This window comes from Sus scrofa, chromosome 9 (genome assembly GCF_000003025.6).
Source record: "Sus scrofa isolate TJ Tabasco breed Duroc chromosome 9, Sscrofa11.1, whole genome shotgun sequence".
NCBI classification, from domain to species: domain Eukaryota; kingdom Metazoa; phylum Chordata; class Mammalia; order Artiodactyla; family Suidae; genus Sus; species Sus scrofa.
The window spans coordinates 72,823,203-72,846,105 of record NC_010451.4 but is presented as its reverse complement, the minus strand read 5'-3'; the positions used below and the strand labels follow the sequence as shown (position 1 = coordinate 72,846,105).

General features: G+C 39.9%; 1 long non-coding RNA gene across 2 annotated transcripts in view; it reads left to right on the top strand.

Moving 5' to 3' along the window:
- The window catches only part of LOC102161391, a 152,943-nt gene that overhangs the window by 73,659 nt on the left and 56,381 nt on the right, over nucleotides 1-22,903 (top strand). The window contains exon 1 of one of the 2 annotated variants that reach the window (XR_002347037.1): nucleotides 14,479-15,007. The exons of the other annotated variant lie outside the window; for it this stretch is intronic. This is a non-coding gene — a long non-coding RNA (uncharacterized LOC102161391). Of the gene's footprint in view, nucleotides 1-14,478; nucleotides 15,008-22,903 lie in introns of those variants that run through there. 2 annotated transcript variants of the gene reach the window in all.

Sequence of the window (22,903 nt, the reverse complement as noted above, 5' to 3'; positions counted from 1 at the left end):
GAAACACAGAATAGTAGAAAGGATGATTGAGGTAGTACACATGTAGCCTGGAGCACAGGCAACCCTGGGGAAGCATGAAAACTGTCCTCGTGGATTTTAAGGATTGTCATGTGGAAGAGGAGTTATACCACTTTTGTCTGGTTTAAGGGCCTAGAATCAGAGAGATAGGTTTTTGCCTTTAAAAGACTCATATATACACACAGACTCATATACAATGACATCAGAAATCATCTTTCTATTGAAAAAGCAGGGAGTTCCTGTTGTGGGGCAGCAGGAACAAATCTGACTAGTATCCATGAGGATGCAGGTTTGATCTCTGGCCCCACTCAGTGGGTTAAGAATCTGGCCTTGCTGTGAGCTGTGGTGTAGGTTGCAGATGTGGCTTGGATCTGACGTATCTGTGGCTGTAGTGCAGGCTGGCAGCTGTAGCTCCAATTCCACCCTAAGCCTGGAAACTTCCATATGCTGCAGGTGTGGCCCTAAAAAGCAAAAAAAAAAAAAAAAAAAAAAAAAAAAAGCAAATTTCCCATGATTGTAATTGCAAACAGAAGCTGAAAGACCACTGTGAGGATATTTTGGCAGGGATTTAGCCCTAGAAGATTGAAATTAACCCCTTGATTGGAGCTTTTACATAGTACCTATAGTGTGATATTCTCCTAGTAGCATTGCAGATTCTGAATCTGGCTTGCCATGTTTCCAGTAGAAGTTATTTTTTTCTAGGCCAACACCCCCATTCAGAATCTTATAGAACAGTCTACACATTTATCACATTTATATATAGCTCTGCAAGATCTTAGGAACTGAAGTTTGTTCTCAAACAATTCAGTGATTTAGAACTTAATGAAGTGATTTGGCTCTTTTCCACCTGCCTACTTGTACCTATTTGAATCTTAAGTTATTTGCCTAATGGCTGGATTTACCTTCACAGCAACATAGTTCTAGTTTTATAGAACTTGATGATTCTAGACTTTTATAATGATCTCAAAGTTTCTAAAACTTTACATCCTCCCCTGACTTGACAGTGAAAGACTGTTAAATACAAAAAGGAATGCTTTCTGAATATACACATTTATCTCTTAATTTATAATCAGCGAAATTATTATTCTTTACATTTTCTTAACATAAATCTTGCATGTAATTAGCATTTTTAAACCTTTGGTGAAGTTGTATAGTAATTTATTTTGCACGAGGGCTTCTTTTCATCTGGGATCTCTAGGAAGCAGAGCCTGAGGCAGGAATCCCTGTGTGTTGATGTTTGCAGTGTTATGATCTAATAAGAAATAGATACTTTAGTCTTCATCCTGGACTCCTGGCCAGAGCACCTAAAACCTTTTGTAATTTCCTAAGCAATAAAAGTGCTAGGAGCATCTTTCATTCTAGTATTTGGTTCTAATATTTGACGTGGTTCCTGACGCAAAGCTCTTAAATCCCTTGGAGTTTCCTGGGTGAGAGGAGAATCTTTTGTTTTAATGAAATGACTCTTTTTGGGGACTCCTGGAGAGCTTCTGGATGGGTGTTGGCCACCAGTAAGACCAAGCCGTGATTAAAATTTGAAATTGTCCTCTGGGGAAGGGAGATGGGCCGGAGATGAAATTAATAATCAATCGTGCCTACGTGAGGAAGCCTCCATAAAAACTCCTGAACTCTGGGGTTCAGAGAGTTTCTGGGCTGGTGAACATATCCATATGCCAGAAAGGTAACCCATCCCAATGCCATGAGGACAGAAGCCCCTACTCTCAAGACCCTTTGGAACCTTGCTCTATGTATCTCTTCACCTGATTCTTCATTTGTATCCTTTATCATAGCCTTTGTTATATAATAAACCAGGAAATATAAGTAGGTGTTTCCCTGAGTTCTGGTAGCTGCTCTAGTAAACTGTTGAACTTGAGAAGTGGATCATGGGAGCCCTGAATTATAACCAGTCAGTTAGAAGTACTGATGACAAGCTAGGACTTTTGATTGGCCTCTGAAGTTGGGGCAGTCATATGGGACCAAGTCCTTAACTTGTGAGATCTGATGATAACTTAAGGTAGATCATGTCAGAACTGAATTGAATTCTAGGACACCAAGTATGTTTCCAGCGAGAATAGAAGAAATTCTTAATGTGGGAGAACCCCACACATTTTGTGGCCAGAAGTGTGAATATGGTAGTAACATGGGGTTAAGCAATAAGAAAAAACTGAACCTTTTCTTACAGTGTTTTATTTGGGAATACAACCAAGCCAGCAAGAGTAGAAGAAAAAGAAAATGAATCAGGAAAAGAAGACAAACCATATGAGGTAGATAATTTCCATCCTGGCCTCTGCTTACAATGCATCAGACGCAGTGAGTTCCCTGACTGGCCTGATGGAGAAAGTGTGCCTCCAGAGAAGGAGGAAGAAGAGAGAATGAAACAGCTTACTTCCATCCTGACAACCATCTTCCATTAGTCAAAGTTTGACCCCTGGGCAGTTAGCTTCCCAGCCTTTTCAGGTGGCCACATTCAGCCCCTATGGCATCCTCTGGGAAAGCCAGATTCCACAACCTGCTGTGCAGCATTCCGTTCAAGTCCAGAAAAGACAGGAGAAGCTGCACATCCAAGCCCTCCCAGAGCCGGGTCAGCAGCAGATGCCAGAATCTCTTGGCCTCTGTAGCTGAGACTGAGGCTGAGCCTGTGGCTGAGCACCTAAGAAACATGGGTGACAGAGGAAGCACTCAGGCTATTTCTGGTACACCTTTTCTGACTCTCCAAGTTTCCATCCCTTTCCACCTTAGGGAACTTTTAGCTCTTGGTCTGTACTTTGCATGCACAGACTTCTAGTGTCTCCTATATGTGACTCTCCTCTCCCTCCTAGACACACAGGAAGATCACACCTCATGCCTCTTTGTAGTCAGTGGGGCCATGTGACTGGTTCTGGCAGTAGTTCAGGCCATGTGTATGGGCCAAAGCATGGAAGAGAGACTGTGAGTGTTCGTGTTCTTTCTCTGCTCCAGCAATGCTGGAAGCTATGCTAAAATAGTGGGTGTGCAAGATAGAGGGAGACTGAATCCCTGAGACAGCTGTATTTCATTAGTCAGACTCAGCCAATAAGCAGTAGAAATCTCTAACTCAGGCAACCTAACCTACAAAGGGAGGGCTGGAGAAGTAGATTCAGAGAGCAAGCAAGAACCAGAGACCTGACTTGGCAATAAGAATCACAGTCACTGAGGGGAAGAAACAAGGCAGGAGGCATAACTCTCCCAGATTTCAGACAATACTATGAAGCTACAGTAATCAAAACAGTGTGGTGTTGGAATTCCCACTGTGGCACAACAGGATTGGCAGTGTCCTGAGAGTGCTGGAATGCAGGTTCTATCCTTGGCCTGGCACAGTGAGTTAAGGGTCCAGCATTTCTACAGCTGTGGCTTAAGTTGCAGCTGTTGCTCAGATCTGAACCCTGGCTCAGGAACTCCATATGCTGTGGGGTGGCCAAAAAAGAAAACAACAACAACAAAAGTGTGAAATTTAACAGACATACCTATCAGTGGAACAGAATAGAGATCCCAGCAATAAACCCAGACACCTGTGGTCAATTAATCTTTGACAAAGGAGACAAGAATAAAAACTGGGAAAAAGATAGTCTCTTCAGTAAGTGGTGCTGGAAAAATTGGACAGCCTAATGTAAATCAATGAAATTGGAACATACCTCACACCATGCACATAAATAAACTCAAAATGGCTTAAAGACTTAAAGATAAGACATGACACCATAAAACTCCTAGAGGAGAACATAGGCATCTCTGTTATAAATTGTACGAATGTTTTATTAGGTCAGTCTCTCAAGGCAATAGAATTAAAAACAAAAATAAACAAATAGGACTTAATCAAACTTACAAGCTGTTGTACAGTAAAGGAAACCATAAACAAAATGAAAAGACAACCTACAGAATGGGGGAAAATATTTGCAAGTGATGCAACTGATAAGGGCTTAATCTCCAAAATATACAAACAACTTGTATAACTCAACAACAACAAAACAACCCAAATGGAAAATGAGCAAAGATCTAAATAGACAGTTCTCCAAAGAAGATGTACATATATGGCCAGTAAACACATGAAAAGATGCTCAACATCTCTAATTATTAGAGAAATGCAAATCAAAACTACATTAAGATACTACCTCACATCGGTCATAATGGCTATCATTAATAAGTCTGCAAGTGACAAATGCTGGAGAGAGTGTGGAGAAAAGGGAACCCTCCTGCATTGTTGGTGGGAATGTCAATTGGTACAACCACTATAGAAAACAGTATGGAGGTTCCTCAGAAAACTAAAAATAGAACTACCATATGATTCAACAAGCCCACTCCTGGACATAGATCTGGACAAAACTATAATTCAAAAAGATACATGCAGGGAGGTCACAGGGAGGCTCAGTGAAAACAAACCCGACTAGTATCCATGAGGACACGGGTTTGATCCCTGGCCCCACTCAGTGGGTTAAGAATCATCATTGCTGTGAGCTGTGGTGTAGGTCGTAGACGTGACTGGGATCTGGCATTGCTATGGCTGTGGTGTAGGCTGGCAGCTATAGCTCCAGTTAGACCTCTATTCTGGGAAGGATCTTCCATATGCTGCACCTGCGACCCTAAAAAAAAAAGTATACATGCACCCCTTTGTTGATCACAAACTATTCATGTTCACAATAGCCAAGGCAATAGCTAAATGTCCATCAACAGATGAATGGTTAAAGAATATGTGGTAAATATACACAATGAAATACTACTCAGCCATAAAAAAGAATGAAATAATGCCATTTGCAGCCACATAGATTGACCTAGAGATTATCATACTAAATGAAGTAAATCAAAGACAAATGCCATATGATATCACATATATGGAATCTGAAATATGATACAAATGAATTTATTTACAAAAGAGAAACAGACTCATAGACATAGAAAACAAATTTGGGATTACCAAAGGATAAAGGTGAGAGGAGGGATAAATTAGAAGTTTGGGGATTAATATATATACACTACTATATATAAAATAAATTTATCAACAAGGACCTACTGTATAGCACAGGGAACTCTACTCAGTATTCTATAATAACCTATTTGGGAAAAGAATCTGAAAAAGAATGGATGTGTGTACATGTATAACTGAATCACTTAGCTGTGTACCTGAAACTAACACAACATTATAAATCAACTATATTGCAATATTCAATAAATTAAATTTTTTTTCCTCCAGCTATAATAAGGATTTTAAAGGTGTTTTTAAAAATTTTACTTATACTTTGGAATTCCTGCTGTGGTACATTGGGTTAAAAATGTGACTGTATTGGCTCAGGTAACTGTGGAGGCAGGAGTTCAGTCCCAGCCCAGCACAGTAGATTAAAGAATCCGGCCTTGCTGCAGCTGCAGCATAGGTCGCAGCAGTGGCTTGGATCAGTCCCTAGCCCTGAACATCCATATGCTGCAGGTGCTGGCATTAAAATACATATATATACATTTAGACCATAATGACTTGGTATAAACGATGGTCTCAGAAAATGGTCTAATAATGATGACACATACAGGAGGAATTTATACAAACTTTAAACATAAGTACAATAGGATAACATCTATTTGCAAAGTCTTTAAAATGTAAGTGTTTCATGGGTGTCTAGTGTTTTATTGGTATCCAATAATGATTTGTAGGATATTGATTCAACAGGGAACCAATAAAATATGGAGTTCCTGTTGTGGCTCAGTGGTTAATAAATCCAACTAGGAACTATGAGGTTGCGGGTTCGATCCCTGGCCTTGCTCAGTGGGTTAAAGATCCGGCATTGCCATGAGCTGTGGTGTAGGCCGGTGGCTACAGCTCTAATTCAACCCCTAGCCTGGGAACCTCCATATGCCATGGGTGCAGCCCTGAAAAGACAAAAAATAAAATAAAGTAACATAAAATAAATCCCTTTGATCCTACCAATGCATTTCAAATTCATCTGCTTTATTCCATCTCTTCTTTAATACCTTCATCCAAGAGCTAGATTCAACTATATAGGAAGTAAATGAGAAACTACAGAACTCAGCCCCTAAATACTGAGTCTATTTTTTAATGAACACAAATGAGGATTTTAAAAGAGAATTAAACTTAGGAATAGAAAGTTCTGCGTCAATGGTGTCTTCTAAGATAGTCATTACTGTTCAACCTCATGAGCAGGGCTTAATCATTTCTCTGTGAGCCTAGCTATCTCTTTGCTTTTCCCTTCTAAACTCCCATTTTCTGGGAGAAACAGAAAGCACCAGATCAAAGCATTTTTCTCTCCACTTCTTTGTTGAAATAAACACATGATCCCAGTTTGAGCTCGAGCACCTCTAACTTACATGCCTTAGGTGACTGTATCCCAGCCTCTGCAGGAAACTTGAGATTAAACTTTAAAAAGATCCATATCCTTTCTCCTTTAGGGCTCACTACCCGTGCAATATGTCCTTATCTATTTCAAGAAACCAATCCTAAGGAAACAAAGAAATTTCTAGCTATACAGATAATAGGATACTAGGAAGTCGTTTAAGATAAAGTAGCTTCATAACCTTTTGAGACTCCCCATAAAATTTTTGTGTAGAAACAAAACACTGATATGGATAGACCCATGATCTGACAGGTTAGCACATTTTATCTTTTTTTTTTTTTTTTTTAGGGCTGCACCCACGCGGGGCACATGGAAGTTCCCAGGCTAGGGGTCGAATCGGAGTACAGCTGCCAGCCTACACCACAGACACAGCAATGCAGGATCTGAGCCATGTCTGTGGCTAGCACAGCTCACAGCAAGCAACACCGGATCCTTAACCCACTGAGCGAGAGCTGGAATTGAACCCACATCCTCATGAATACTAGTGGGATTCTTTTCTGCTGCGCCACAACAGGAACTCCCTTAAATTCTTAAACGGGATAGATAAAGACTGAACTTACAGTTTGAGTAAGATTGTGCTGGTCATTGGGGTAGAATGACCCCAGAAAGAACTGGAACAAGGTGTGTGAAGGTAGGTGATAAGGACCATGATGCAAGCTGTGGAAATGAAAGGACAGTGTAAATCTATGAGAATTCTAGTGTCTTAGCCAGCAGCATGCGTATGACGGGTGCAGGGGGTCGGGAATATGTGCCATTGAGGCCAGCAGGTTCAGAGAGGCAAACATTCCTTACTCCCCTGCTGCAACATATGGTGACATCCGTGAGGTGAGTTCTGAGACAGTGGTTGTTTCAGCAGGAATCAGCAGACCAGCCGTCAAAGGCTGCAGGCCTCAGGAGGACCTGAAAGGGGCGTTCCTGCCTCACTTATTGCCCTAAAAGTGTATGGAATGATTTCAAGTGTTAAGGGCAACCAGAAGGTGATTGGATTTTGCTCTTAATAATAACCACTATGGGGACTTAACGAACCTGACTAGGATCCATGAGGATGTGGGTTCAGTCCCTGGCCTCACCCAGTGGGTTAAGGATCTGGTGTTGCTGTGAGCTGTGGTGTAGGTTGCAGACTCAGCTTGGATCCCTTGTTGCTGTGGCTGTGGTGTAGGGCCATTATATTAGGTTTAACATATACTGTTTACATCATTTCTACTGATGAGGCACTAAGGCTCAGAGAGGTTCTGTAATTCTTCCAAGATCACACAATAAACAGATGGTAGAACTAGGAACGGAACCTAAGGATACCCGATTCCAAATGCCTCCCCTGTTTACTGAGCCAGTGTCTCAAAACAGGCGTGCTGAAAAGGGGAGGCACTTGACATATGATTCAAAAATAATGCTGTAATTCTCTTGTAAGGAAAAAAATGCTGTTGTGAATTACACTGATGGATGGTTGGAATGGGATTTCCTTTAGTGGCATACTAACTCACCAGCAAGAGAGCAAAAAGTGTTTCCACGGCCATGTTGTCACACTTAAATAAATTTAGGGCTCTTTTGTCAGTGTTACTGGGAAACTCTGGTTATAACTCTTTAACAACCTGGTCACCATTTTGTAGATGTCTTCTTTATTTAATATGAAACTTTCACCTGGAAAAATCAATTTATAGCATATTACTTAAATGCCCCCAAAGAAAGGTTAATTATGCATAATTAGGTATAAACACTGCTTTCCCACAAATGAATTCACCTTTTCTTTTTGGCAATGAAAATGTGATTTTTTTTTTCTCTGTTTTTCTCTTTGCCCTGGCTTCCAGAACCAACAGCAAAAATCTGTATTGATCTCTAGGTTCAGAATACTTGCTTTCTCTTATTTTCTTTGGTTCTGGTTTTATTTAATTATTCCCTAACTCAATAACTATTTGAGTGACTACTATGTGTCAGACACTTTGTCAAGTATGGTGGATACAAAGATGAACACAACTTGGTTCCTACCTCCAAGGATCTCATATTCTAAAGAGAAAACCTACATGAAACAATTAACTGTAAGGTAAGATGTTCGATGCCATAAAAAACGATGCACGTGAAACAGTAATAGAGCAAGATAGAAGAGTCAGATTGACAAGGAGTTTGGAGTTGGGTCTCAGAGTATGAGACTGAGTTTGATCGATGGGTAGTTGAGTGAGATTGGAGGGTTGGGAAAGAGCATTGCAAGTAAATTTGTAATTATTTTGCTTTTATTAACCTTATTGGGTAGACATTTTGTTGAATATTGCTTTAAATCCTTCTGGAAAAGTGATGGAAAGTGACACAGACAGGCAGATTTTCATGCCAATGGATTCTTATGTAGTTAGGGCAAAATAGAGGCAGGCAGCCAAAACACAGTCTGATCACAAACTCAAGGATGAAAGGTACATTAACTTGCAAATCCAGAGCTCTTCCATGCCCACTCTCTTCAGGAAGTTTGAAGCTGCTCCTCTTCATCTCTCCTCATTACTCTTTTTCTCCATGGTCACACCCTGTACTGCTCCTCTCTGACTGCTCTCCCAGGACCTTAGCCTAAGTAGTCTCAACAGATTTTTCAGTCTTTATTTACTAGTAATGAATGCAATTAAGTTCAGTCATTTTAGCCTATCATCAGTGACTCTACCTTTCTCGCATAAGGAAAGGTACCCCCTGTAATGCTGAGGTGGCCGTGCTGCATTGTTGCCCAGGGTATACAGTTAGCCTGCCTGTGCCTGAACCCTCCTGTCTGTTCCTCATTCCTTGATGCTCTCTTTGCTTTTAGCGAGCAGAACATGTAAAAAAAAAAAAAAAAATCATGGACTTCGAAGTCAGATCTGACTTTGAATTCATGCTCACCCACTTACCAGCTGTGTCATCTTGGGCAAGTCACTTAACTTCTGGACCTCAGTTTCCATGTATGTAAAATGATGACACTTAAATCAGCATGTTGCCTGGCATATGATAGCTTCAGTACATCGTAGCTGCTGCTAACCCTTTCCCCTGCTCTAAAAAAAGTTTTTTGCAAGGGCCTTTTACTGACTGAACCTCATATTTACTTTTAAAGGATTTCTTTAAAAGCACTTCCTTCCCTCCACCTTCCCACCTCCCCACTTATCCAGAGATTTCAGCTTCCCACCTCTTCTCCTTCAGCAGCCTCTCCCTGTCTGTCAAGCCTTCCCCAAGTCAAGATCCTATCCCCTGTGTTCTGTTTGTCCACAGTGGAACATAAGCTCCCCAGGGCAGAAAACTTGTCTTTCTACATACTTGTCAGGTATCGTGTATGTTTAGTGAGCTAAATACATAACAAATATCATACAGGCCGAATACCTTACGTGTTCAATAAATACCTTAGGTATTTTCTCTAGGTTCTAATTACACCAGGTCTATGGATATGAATTGTATGCATAGAGGCCTAGCTATAAAATAATAAAATCACATTTTTGACTGCTCTACATCAGGAACAGGCTGTCAACGGATGGGAGCCAAGGTGTTTCCTACTCTGCTCTCCCCAAGGGCGGAGCCTCAGCCCTCACACCAGGAATCACACTCACAGGGCTGCCCAGAGCTCAAACCAAGACCAGCCCAGTGCGGCTTCCTTCCTTTGTGTGTGTGTCCCACCCGCCCCCACTGCAGCGGAGCTGCTGAAACCTCTCAGGTGCAGCTTCTCCAGCACCAGGAGGTTGTGCTTCACAGCCCCTTGCCTCTGTATGTGCTGGGTCCTGATTATTGTCTGAGTCTGGCTCCATCTCCTTAACTAATCTCTAGGCTCCTAGAAAGTGCCTTCTTTTTCTTTCCTATTCTGTTACAATACTGAGCACTTAATCTGTGCTCAAGAATTATTTGTTTTGACTTGAAAAGGCACAAAAAATGATAGTCCTTCCCTGTAAGGTTTTGACTAACTTCTCATTTCTTTTAAAAATGTTTTCAAGCTGTGTAGATAAAGTATTTCCACAAAAGACAATATGATACTTCTGTACCCCGTACCTGGAGTAAACAAATGTTAATATTCTACCATATTTTTCATCAACCCTCTCTTTTTGTTTTCAAATACTACAAACACAGACAAAATCACCTCCATTCCTCTTCTCTCCTTCAATCACTCAAGACATCTTTCAGTTGATCTATTTCATTAACGTCTCAGATTTTTAACTGCTATATAGATAATTTTACAAACTATGTATTATGTTTCAGGTATTTTAAAATGTCATTTCCTAGAGTTCCCTTGTGGCTCAGTGGGTTAAGGATCTGGCATTGTCACTACAGTGGCTCGGATCATTGCTGTGGTGTGGGTTTGATCCCAGGCCTGGGAACTTTTGCATGTCACGGTCATGGCCAAAAAAAAAAAAAAACTAAATAAAAAAATAAAATGTCACATCCCTGGTGTAATTGTGTATATCTTGCTGCACCTTGCTTTTTTCATACAAGATTCTCTTTTTGAGATTCATCCATGTTGACGTGTGGATCCAGTTCATTCATTTTAGCTTCTGCACTCCCATTCACCTTTGGAGATGCATCTCGGCCATTCACACCTTTCTTGCTTGTTCTAAGCAGTGCTGCCATGAACATTCATGCACAATTTGCAAACATGATGCCTGGGACAGGTACTTCTCCTGGCAGAGTTTGGTGGATTGCACCTTAGGCTCTGAAGCCCAGCTGCCTGCTTCAAATCCAAAAGTCCTACCACAAAGTCACAACAGCATGATCTTAGGCATGTTTCTAATTTCTTTGTGCCTGGGTTTCCTTTTCAGTAAAAGCAGGATAATGATAGCACCTCCTTAAAGAGAATAAAGCTGTGAGAGCAGACAGAGTCTTACACAGAGTAAGCACTCACTATATGACGGCGATGGTCATTATTGCGGCAGGCAACCAGGAAGAAGGTCTGAGCGCCTATGGCTTTACCACATATTGCCAAATTGGTTTCCAATTGATTGTAACAACATACTGTCCCCAGCACTGTCTGAGTTTGTACTCCACATCCTCACCAGGACTTGGCATTAGCAGTGTGGCTTCCTAATTTTTCAAATGCAGGAAAACCCAAGCATTAGGTAACAGGAAAAGTAGAGGTGTGCTGGTAATGAGTGGTCAGAAGGGTCAGCTGACCAGCAGGAGGGAAAGGAGTCTGTGGCAAATTTGGGAGCATAGGGGAATGTGAATTCTTTTAGGTGGGAAGTAAAAAATCATTTAGAGTCAGACTCACTGGAAACTCTGGAGACTTACAGAAAAGAGGAAAGCCCGGTACTGAGGCATAATGTGAACAGAGGGAGTGTGTCAGGTGAGGGGAGGAGAAATGCACCTGACCACAGGCCTTTTGAGAATCCATTGGTGACTTTCAGAGAGGGTTTGAGCTCTCTTGGTTGGTGTAAGTAGGGACAGGAGAACTCTTCCTGAAAAGGGACAAGGGAGTTTGTAGAGTAGCTGAGATGAGGAGACTAACTTTCAGGGAAAGAAGTCAATCGGAAATAGTATTTTCTTCTGGAGTCCTTTGGACCAGTCATTTCTGTGATACAGCACCAGCACCTGCCTCATCTCTGATTTGTTCCTTTTGCTCAATTTTCGCAGCCCCTGCTGCCCTCCGGATGCTATTCCATCACATCTGTGGTTGGAGTGCCTGACAACAGGGCTCTGAGCCAGACTGGCAAGGGAGGTATTATCATTCCTGTTTTATCAGTGCAAGAACTATGGCACAGACAACTTCACTGACTTGCTCGAGATTGTATGTCTTAAAAATGGTGAAACTAAGACTACACCCCAAGTGTTGGATTCCAAGTCTAGGGCTCTTGGCATCAAAAGGAGTTGGTAGTCATCTTAAATCTTTCATTCTCAACTAACATCTTAAGAGGGTCACATTTTTCTCCCAAGTCAATCACAACTCTACTTTTTGACATCCAAAGCCTTTCACGAGTTGACTCTTGTTTCTCTCTCAAGTCTGTTTCCCAACACGCTCTTAGCTGTCCTCTCCCTTCTCCACCCAAAGCATGCCTTGGCTGATCTGTGAGTTCACCAAGTTCATTGCCACCTCTATGCCTTTGTTTACACCATCCCCCTCTCTTAGAGAAACTTCCCTTCTTTGTCCATCATCCTCCTAGGCCCTGTTCAAGTCTATACATTCTGTGATGCTTTTAGTGCATGCTTTCTGAACTGCCATGCTGGCTGTTTCATCATGAAATGAGACTCCATTGGACCTTCTTTTGAATTGTCCTCAAATTGTTACCCTAGGCAACAAAATGCAGAGCAAATCACTGCAGGCAGTTGTTTGCTTGTTTGCTTGCTTTGTATTTTTTTTCTCACCAACTACTTTTGATATATATAGATCTATATCTATATCTATATGTAGATATATTTTCCAATTACCCTTAGCTTAGTACTAAACATATATTAGGCCCTCCAAAAGTACTTGATAACTGATGAAACAAGAAAGAATCAGAATTATTAGGAAATATAATGTATGAAGATGTGGAAGTTAGGGCAAAATTGGTCATCAAGATAAAAGTCTGTTAGGCATGATAGAAAATTTAAATGACAAAGTTGTAAGGCAGACTGGCTAAAAAGATGCAGAAAAAGATCCACATCGGATTGAACTAAAGCTTTTTTGTCCCTTCTATCTCTGGTTTTCAGGCACTCTGCAAAACAAGGGAAGTGACTTCTAATCACTTTGTAACAAACGGGCTCCCCCATGTTCAGAAATAACCAGTATTGTCTGCAAATGATGATCACATTGTGTGCTCCTGTGGCCAAAGTCATATTTGGCATTTTATGAAATGATGCAAAAGATGATGTGCATATCCAGTTTTCCACTTTTAATTAGTTATCTTCTCTGTGGAGAGATATCAAGAAGGACATGACCCCTGCCCTTGGGAAGCTGAAAGTGTGTGTAGTTAGGGGGAAATGCTCATATTCATGCACACGTAAATTGGTTCTTTGCAGAGCAATATGTGAATAAATGCAAGTTCATATAACACTCTATGTATGTCCCATGTTGAGGGAATACTGATAAAAAGGAATTAAAAAAACTAGGTGGAAGATTTCCAAAACAAAGTCTGTAAAAAAGATGAACTCAATTTCATGTAAAGGAAGGGGGAAAACATTCTAATGTGTGCAAGGTGTTGGAAGTGGAAGCGTGTACCTTATCACAGTGTATCCAGTAAAGAAGATAGGATTAGGATTAGGATTAGTATAATATTAGTATTAGTATCCAATTTGGTAATAGGAGATGGCTGGACATTTAAGTTAACTTTCCTAAGTCATACAGCAAGTTACTGGCATAGCTAAAACAAGTGGTATTTTGGGGAACAGTTTACATGACCAAACACTGAAGCTCTATATTTTTTCAATACATGTCAGCACTCCTAGGCATTTCTGGAACAACAATGAGTGGAAGACTAAAATATATTCTTAAAAGGCTTGCTTTACAAATAGTGCACATAACAGAACAAGAGGCCTTCTTATTCTCCTAGAGCAGGAAATCAGAGAGTATGAAAAAAAAAAAAAAGAATCATTAACAGTATTTCCTGAGGGAGAATATAGACTTGCAGACCATGCCAGAATTCCACATTACTGCCTGAATTCAAAGATTAAGGGTGTGTTTTGCCCACACCCTACATTTTTGGGAACACAAGCCCTGCCATTATGTAAGGTCTACTGATGAGGCTGACATGACTCGTCTCTTCGTGGGAGAGTCCTTATTCTGATCTATGATACATATATATATTTTTAAATGTACCTCATCCATTAGCTAAACTGACAAATTATCACCCAGATTAACACAAATCTTTCTCGATGACTGCCAGCTCCTGGGAATGGCAGCACTTCCACAAGAAAGGAAAATCTCTTGGAATGATCAGCATACTTGTTTCAACATTGACAGAGCCATCACATGGGAAGAAGGATTCAGAACGGAGGAGTGACTGGTTTTAAATATGATACAATTTTCCTCCCAGACCACTCCTGACAGCCTCGCACACTATGGTATAGTATGGGCCTTTGTCGAGGCTCACATTTCCCACCTGTATTTCTTTTTCTCTTTCCAGCAACAGTCTTGTCTTTGTGCCAACTCCTAAATAACCATAAATTTTGTTCTTATAAACCTTAATGAATGCTTGGCCAAGATGCTGTAACTATTGGCTTCTACATTGGAGCATAAATGGAAAGCGGGGAAAAAAAGTGCGCACTGTGAAAAACTGGATAAAATGGAAAAAAGATCACAGCAACCCCAAAGTCGCAATTTGCCTTTAATGTGAAGGAGGCCTTGTTTTCACGGTGTGGCAGCTTTCAGGGGTTTTAATCTCAAAGTAGCTGATCAATTTAAGGTAAGTGGCAGGCATTTGGCCTGGTTCCCAGGCTTTGCTTTGCTGCTCTGAGAAAAGAAAGGATTCAGTCAGACACACAGACAACAGGCATCATCAGCGGCTCCCACATTCCAAGCATTTTAACACAGATTAGGTTGGCATGATTCTACTGTTTACTGAAATCTCCTAGGTGTTGCATTTTTCCTTCTCCTTGCTACGGTTATCCAAGATGGTTTTCTCAGGTCAAGACCTTCCTATGCCAAATAGCTTGCAGGGCTGCGAAGGGAAAAAGAAGAGCATGGGTCAAGACTTCTGATTAAAATGCTATTTCACTTGCTCACCAAAATATGAGACTTCAGACAGCAGGTAATTGAGCACTGAACTTTTTGCCTTAGGCGTGCATTGAGACAGGAACTGTTTTACATGCATTCCTGAGGGGGGGAAAAACAAAGATAATTTCTTTAACAAGGACAAACTTAATTCAGCTAGAAATGCCCTGTGGATTAACAGGGTGATTTGTGGTTATTTTCCCTTCAGATTTTATAAGCCTGAGTCTTCTACATATGTTAAGCAATGTTGTAACTGAGATAGTCTATTTTTTAAAATTAACATTTTCCCACTAAATATTCTTTATTTTTTCAGGATGTTAATATTAAATGAGCAGATCCCTTACCATGACCTTATTTTCCTAGCAAAAGTGAATTTTCTTAATCCATTTGACCTGTAACTAATTTAAATTAAATATACATCCAGTTAATCAGACCAAAAAAATGTGTAAGTTGTTTTTTAAGTGTTTTGGGCTGTATCATGCTTTCATACAAATTTTGTATTTTTAATACATTTTCCACAGACTTTAAAGATACTTTGTCTTACTTCAGTATATTCAAGAAGCCTCTCCCTTTAGTCATCCTCATGGCAGATTTCCTCGTCTTATTTTTTCTAAGAATTTTATCAAAATAACTCATACAGATTTTTAAATGTAATTTTGCTAGCTATTAAACTTTTTGAAATCAATATCCAAATTGTTAAACTTTCTAAATCCAGAAATGCCTTAACACTTTATAAATTTATATTGACATGCTTCTTCCAAAACCAACATTGTTACAATCAAGTAATTTATATTAAGAATACATATTCTTGTCTATAAGGGTTATCTTAGAAACTAATGCAATTATATGCATTTATTTTAATTTTAGTTATTGTATATGGGAGTGGTTTTAAAAAAAATAATACAGGAGTTCCTGCTGTGGCATAGTGGGTTAAGAATCTGACTGCAGGAGTTCCCGTCGTGGCGCAGTGGTTAACGAATCCGACTAGGAACCATGAGGTTGCGGGTTCGGTCCCTGCCCTTGCTCAGTGGGTTAACGATCCGGCGTTGCCGTGAGCTGTGGTGTAGGTTGTAGACGCGGCTCGGATCCCGTGTTGCTGTGGCTCTGGTGTAGGCGGGTGGCTACAGCTCCGATTCGACCCCTAGCCTGGGAACCTCCATATGCCGCAGGAGCGGCCCAAGAAATAGCAACAACAACAACAACAACAACAAGACAAAAAAAAAAAAAAAAAAAAAAAAAAAAAAGAATCTGACTGCAGTGACTTGGGTTGCTGCAGAGGTATGGGTTTGATCCCCAGCCTGGCACAGGGGATTTGAAGATTTGATGTTGCTGCAGCTGTGGCATAGGTCACAGCTGCAGCTTGGATTTAATCCCTGGAACTTCTGTATGCCATGGGTGAGGCCATTAAAAAAAAAAGATAGAAAAGAAAAATAATGCATGTCTCCTCATTGATTACAGAAGAAAAAAGGAGATAAATAAGACGCAGATAGTACAGCCATCATTCTGCTTCTGCTGGATGTGTCTTGTTGAGATGTGATACCCAGAACTGCAGCAGCCATCTTGCAGCCATGGAGAGAGCTAGTCTAAAAGACCAACACGGCATACTGAGGATAGCAGACAGGAATGGTATAAAGAGCATGGTTCTCAATTATGCCACAAAACCAACAAGCCCAAGACCAACCAAACTGGGACTTCTTATGAGATAATAAACTCCCTTTCACTCACTCAGCAGTGTTTATTGAGCACCTACCATGTGGATTGCTGCCCTATACTAAGTGCTTAGAATATCTCAATAAATAAAATATACAGGAGTCCTACCCTTGTAGAACTAATAACATTCCAGCTGAGAGAGAATACATTTAAAACATAAATAAGAAAATACTACAGTATGTTAGGAAGTAGTAAGTGGAGAAAATGTAAAAGTGGGCCGGGGTAAAAAAGATCAGGAATGCTAGGATGGAGGAGGTAGGTTTTGGTGTTGAATAACGAGAGGGTTGGTCAGCCTTATGAGAAAGGGAGATTTGAACAAAAACTTAAAAGAAATGAAAGAGTTATTCTTTAAGGTAGTAGGAGGTGTTCTGGTTTTGTTTCTTTTTTTTTTTTCATTTTTAAATTTTTCTTAGTGTTTAAAACCCTCTAAATAAGAGGGAAAGGTGAGGAAGAAGTGAAGAAATAGAGAGAGACGGGGAGAGAGAGAGATTTGGAATATATCTGATGCCTGTTCCACTTCAGTCCTTCATCATTCTTGTGAGCCAAAACATTCCTTCCTTTGCTGATGTTTGAACTGGGTTTCTGTCACTTACCACTGAAAGAGGACAAACTAATACATTTTAAGTTGGTCACAAATAAACTACCTCTGGTTCCATGGACAACAGGTCAAATAGATACTGGACCGTAAATCCATCCTGTATGTAATGAGCTTTATTTTCCACACTGGGAGTGTCTAGGTAGTTGTAATCAAGACAGTGTGGTATTGGTGAAAGAACAGACAAATAAATCAGTGGAACAGAATAGAGAGCCCAGAAATAGACCTTATGAAGATAGTAAACTGATCTGACAAAGGAGCAAAGGCAATAACAATAGAACAAAAATAGTCACAAATGATACTGGAACAACTGGACATCCACATACAAAATAAAACAAGAAGAAGAAAGAATCTAGGCAAGGACCTTGTACCCTTCACCAAAACTAACTCAAAGTGAATCATAGCATTAAATGTAAAACACAAAACTATAAGGCTCCTATAAGATAACAAGGGAGAAAACCCAGATGACCTTGGCTGGGTATGGCAATGACTTTTTATATACAACACCAAAGTAATGATCTACGAGAAGAGTAATGGATAAGTGGACTTTTGAAATTAAAAACGTTTCTGCTCTGCAAAAGACAATGTCAGGAGAATGATAAGACCAGCTACAGACTGTAAGAAAATATTTGCAAAAGACGTATCTGATAAAGGACTGTTATCCTGAATATATTAAGAACTTTTAAAATTCTCCAATAAGAAAACAACCAGATTATAAAATGGGCCAAAGGTCATGACAGATGCCTCACCAAGGAAAATATACCAATGAAAAATAGGTATATGAAGGAGTTCCCTGGTGGTTCAGTCGGTTATGGAGCTGAGGTTGTCACTGCTGTGCCTTTGCTTGCTGCTATGGTGTGGGTTAAATTCCTGAACCAGGAACTTCCACATGCCATGGGCATGGCCAAAAAAATAAACATATGAAAAAATGCTCCACAGTACATGTCATCAGGAAAATGCAGATTAAAACAACAATGAAATGCCACTGTGCTTCTATTTGAATAGCTAAAATACAGAACACTGACACCACCAAAGGCTGATGAGGGTGTGAAGCAACAGGAATGCTCATTCATTGCTGATGGGAATGCAAAATGGTTTAGCTGCTTTGAAAGACAGGCAGTTTCTTACTAAACTATTACAATTACCTACAGTTACAGCTAAACCTACAATTACCATGTAATCCAGCAGTCATACTCCTTGGTATTTACGCAGAGCAATTGAACACTTAATTTCACACAAAACCCTGCACACAAATTTTTATAGCAGCTTTACTCATAATTGCCAAAACGGAAGCTATCAAAAAGTCCTTCAGTAGGTGAATCAGTAGATAAAATGTGGTACATCTGGGAGTTTCCGTCGCGGCTCACCAGTTAACAAACCCAACTAGTATCCACAAGGACATGGGTTCTATCCCTGGCCTTGCTCAGTGGGTTAAGGGTTTGGCATTGCTGTGAGCTGTGGTATAGGTTGCACATGGGGCTTAGATCCCATGTTGCTATGACATAGGCCGGCAGCTACAGCTCTGATTCAGCCCCTAGCCTGGGAACTTCCATATGCCTCAGATGCAGCCCTAAAAAAAAAAACAACAACCAACCGTGGTACAATGGAATATTATTCAGTGCTAAAAAAGAAATAATTTATCAAGCCATAAAAAGTCATAGAGGAACTTAAATGCATATTACTAAGTAAAAGAAGTAAGTCTGATCTAGAGTGTGTACAGATTTCTTATAAATCAATAAGAAAAACTCAGTTTTTTTAAAGAAAGGGTAAAAAACGTGAATAGGATTCTTATAAAAGAGGCTATCCAAATGGCGAGTGAACATGAAAACATGTCAACATGATTAGTTATCAGTAAAATGCAAGTTGAAAACTTTACAGAATATCTTGACACACACCCCAGAGTGGCTAAAATTTAAAAAGTCAGCAATACAAGTGTTAGGATGTAGAGGGACAGAAACTCATAGAATGCTTGAGAGTATCAGTTAGTGAAACTACTTTGGAAATTTTGTTGCCAGTTAAATTAAGCCCATGCCTACCCCATGACTCAGCAATTAGTAGCTATCTATCTTTCCTAACTCTAAGATAAATAAATGTGAGGACCTTCTTATACCAAGATTCACTCTTACTATAAGCAGTCCAATCTTCCTGTAATAGCTAATATCTCAGGGGCCCTTACTGTGGACCAGCACCATGATGAGTGCTTGCATGCAGTAACATTTAAGTTTCCCGCTAACCTTAAGAGGTAAATATTATTAAACTACTTTACAGATGAGAAAATTGGTTGAGAAAACTTAATGAATTTTCCCAAGGTCATTGTATTAGTCAGTATCCTTTGTTACATTTAAAAGAAACCAAAAGTTTGGTTTAAGCAAAAAGCAATGTGCTGAAAAGTCATTGTAAAACTCCCAGAATTGCCAGCATGGCTCATTGAGGACTCTGCAGTCATGAGCAGTTCTCCAAATCAAGTTTATACCAAACACTGGTCAGGTTGACCCCTCTGACAGCTCTGGGACCCAGACACAGGCACCAGCAGAACTGCCACCACTTGGCTGGAGCTAGTGGGAACTGTCACCACTGTTGCACTGCAAGGGTGACCCTAGTTTCCCACTGCACCAATCACATTAAGAGTATACTGTGCATGCCCTGGGGCCAAAAAGGGGTGATTTGTGCTTACTCTGAAAATCACAAGTTCAGAGTGATGAGCATGGATTTGAACCCAGTCCCCTTGCCTCTAACATCTAGGAGCTCTACTACTCTTCTTGGTCACCTCCAGATCCATGCTGTTACTTCATCACTTTAAGAACAAGGTGAGGCCAGCAAGTATTAAAATGTCCAGCAACACTTCATGCCCCCATATCCTGTAGATCAGAATGCTTTAACCATTTGCTGCTTGACTAATTTAGAAAGACAGAATAAAACTACCCATATGCAAATTGGGCTTCTGAAATCACCAAGTGCTTTAACAAAGGCAAGTGGAGAGGACCTGGGATGACAGCTCATTGAGAGCCATCACTGTACCATGTGGGGCCATGTGGCTGCATGCTGACTCAAACTCGTGGTGGAGAAGGGGGGGGCGCTTCTGAATCACCAAGACCACATCCTGCTCCTCCCTCATTTTTTCCCCTGGAAGCTGCCCATCAATCTTGTTGCTGAGATCTCCACCCGAGCATGGGGCTCAGGTATTCACACCAAATGTCTGTGAATGTCTAAGAAGTCCCATTTTCCAGGAACATTTGGCCCTGTTGTTTCAGTGGCATCTAAGTGTGAAGTTGACTATGAGTAAGTGTGAAACTGATAGTCTGTGCCTGTAGACTCGGGGCTCAATTTGGGTCATTTATCTCACTGTGCTTTGGTGGGCACAAACTAACATCTAGCATCCCCTATACTTGACTTTAGCCATTTTTTTACTGAAAGAAAGTTCTAATCATAATGCCAGCTAGATAAAAACTTGGGAGAAATGTGTTCTTTTTTGAGAACTGTTATCACAGACACATATTCACTATAGCCAAAGACTAAGCAGGCATCTCATCCTGCTCTGATTCATCTTAGAAAAACATGTGGTAGGCAATTCAACATCCTCCCCCATTTACTTTCAAATAAAGAGTAAGAGGAAAGGTCAATTTTCTTTCCTTTATTTTCTTGTAAAGGCAATTTAGTAAAATTAGGATCTGTTGGGGCTTTTGTTTTGTTTTGTTTTGTTTTGTTTGGGGTTTTTTGGGTTTCCACTGAAGACAGAAGTGGGAGTTAGGATTACAAAGACTGAAAAGTCATCAGTATATAGAGGAATTTGAAATTTCAGATGAAGGAGTCAGAACTTTGTAGACAGAGTAATTCGTGAAAGTTTTTGAATTTTAATGTATTTTTTTTTTTTTTTGGTCTTTTTTTTTTTTTTTTTGCTATTTCTTTGGGCCGCTTTCGAGGCATATGGACGTTCCCAGGCTAGGGGTCGAATCGGAGCTGTAGCCACTGGCTTACGCCAGAGCCACAGCAACGCGGGATCTGAGCCGCGTCTGCAGCCTACACCACAGCTCACGGCAACGCCAGATCGCTAACCCACTGAGCAAGGGCAGGGACCGAACCCGCAGCCTCATGGTTCCTAGTCGGATTCGTTAACCACTGCGCCACGATGGGAACTCCTGAATTTTAATGTATTTTTTAGAGTCAGATACAATGAACCAAAAAAATGTAGAAGTCATATGTAAATTTAATTTACAAGATGATAGGGCAGAATTTGTGCAGCTACCACGTGACAGGATAAGCACTATGGTGGTTATCATCTCGCAGTTTATTAAATCAAATCAACATGTTATACACCTTAAACTTGCACAGCATTTTATGTCAGTTATACATCAACAAAACTGGAAAAAGAAAAAATGAAAAATAGAAGATTGCTAGTACTTCAGAATGTTCCCTAGTGAAACATTTTTTTTTAATTAACGAGGTTTTTTTTTTAAGATTTTTATTTTTTCTATTATAGTTGATTTACAGTATTCTGTCAATTTCTACTCTACAGCAAAGTGAAAATTACAAGGATAGAGACAAAACCCTTATATTCCATTTGACATGTCATTACCATTAAGGTCAAAAAGTCTAGTATCAGCAGCATCCCAGAAGTCTCCTGAATCCACCTCCCCAGTCACAATTCCTTTCCTCCTTCACCCAAGGTAATCACTACCCTAACATTTAGGAAAATCTTTTATTTCCTTACTTTTCCTTATGGTTTTACCCTATAAGTATGCATCCTTAAATAATGTAGTTTATTTTGTCTTTTTTGAACTTTGTTTAAATGGAATCATACTTTTTGTTTTCTTTGGGTTTTGCTTCTTTTGTCCAACAATATTTTTTGAGAGTCATCCATGTTGTAACTAATTTTCCTTCACTTTCTTTATTGTAAATGAATTATTTCTTCATGCTATCATTGTTACACATTGGGTCGTTTCCAGCTGGAGCTGTTAAAAACTATGCTGTGGCATAGTTGTGGGTGTGTATGTGAGTATCTGTGTCTCTGTGTCTGTGTATAATAGAACAGGAGAGAATTATGAAGATCTATCTAGCAGTAATGCACAATAGATAGTACAGTCAGGAAGGAAAGAATCAAAGGGCAGTTTAGTTGAGAAGCCCAATCAGATAAGATTTAATTTGAACTCGATGATGAACAAAAGAGTAAGAGAGCATAGACTCCTAGAAGTTCACCAGGCTAAAAGGTATACTCATTTAAAATTGTTACAGATAACTTTTAAATTTCCTTTTCGAAAGGCTTTATCATTGCATACTCTTACTAATGGATTTGTGTATGAGTGAGAATATCCATTCCTCTGTATTTTTGCCAACTTTTGATATTATCTATCTTTTAAAATTTTGCCAAAATTATCAGAAAAAAGCTATCATTTCAAGTTTTATTTTCTTAATTATTAATGAGTTTAAACATTTTCATACTTTCTTCATCGGACTATTGCATTTTGTGTATGAATTTCCCATTCATATCCTTTCCCGTTTTTTCTATCAGCTGTTTCTTGTCTTGTTGATTGGGGAAATTCAGTAAATTTTGAATATTAATCCTTTTATATTTGTAAATGTATTTCTGTCTGCCTTTTTCAGTGTCTTTTGCTGAACATAATTTTTTTATTT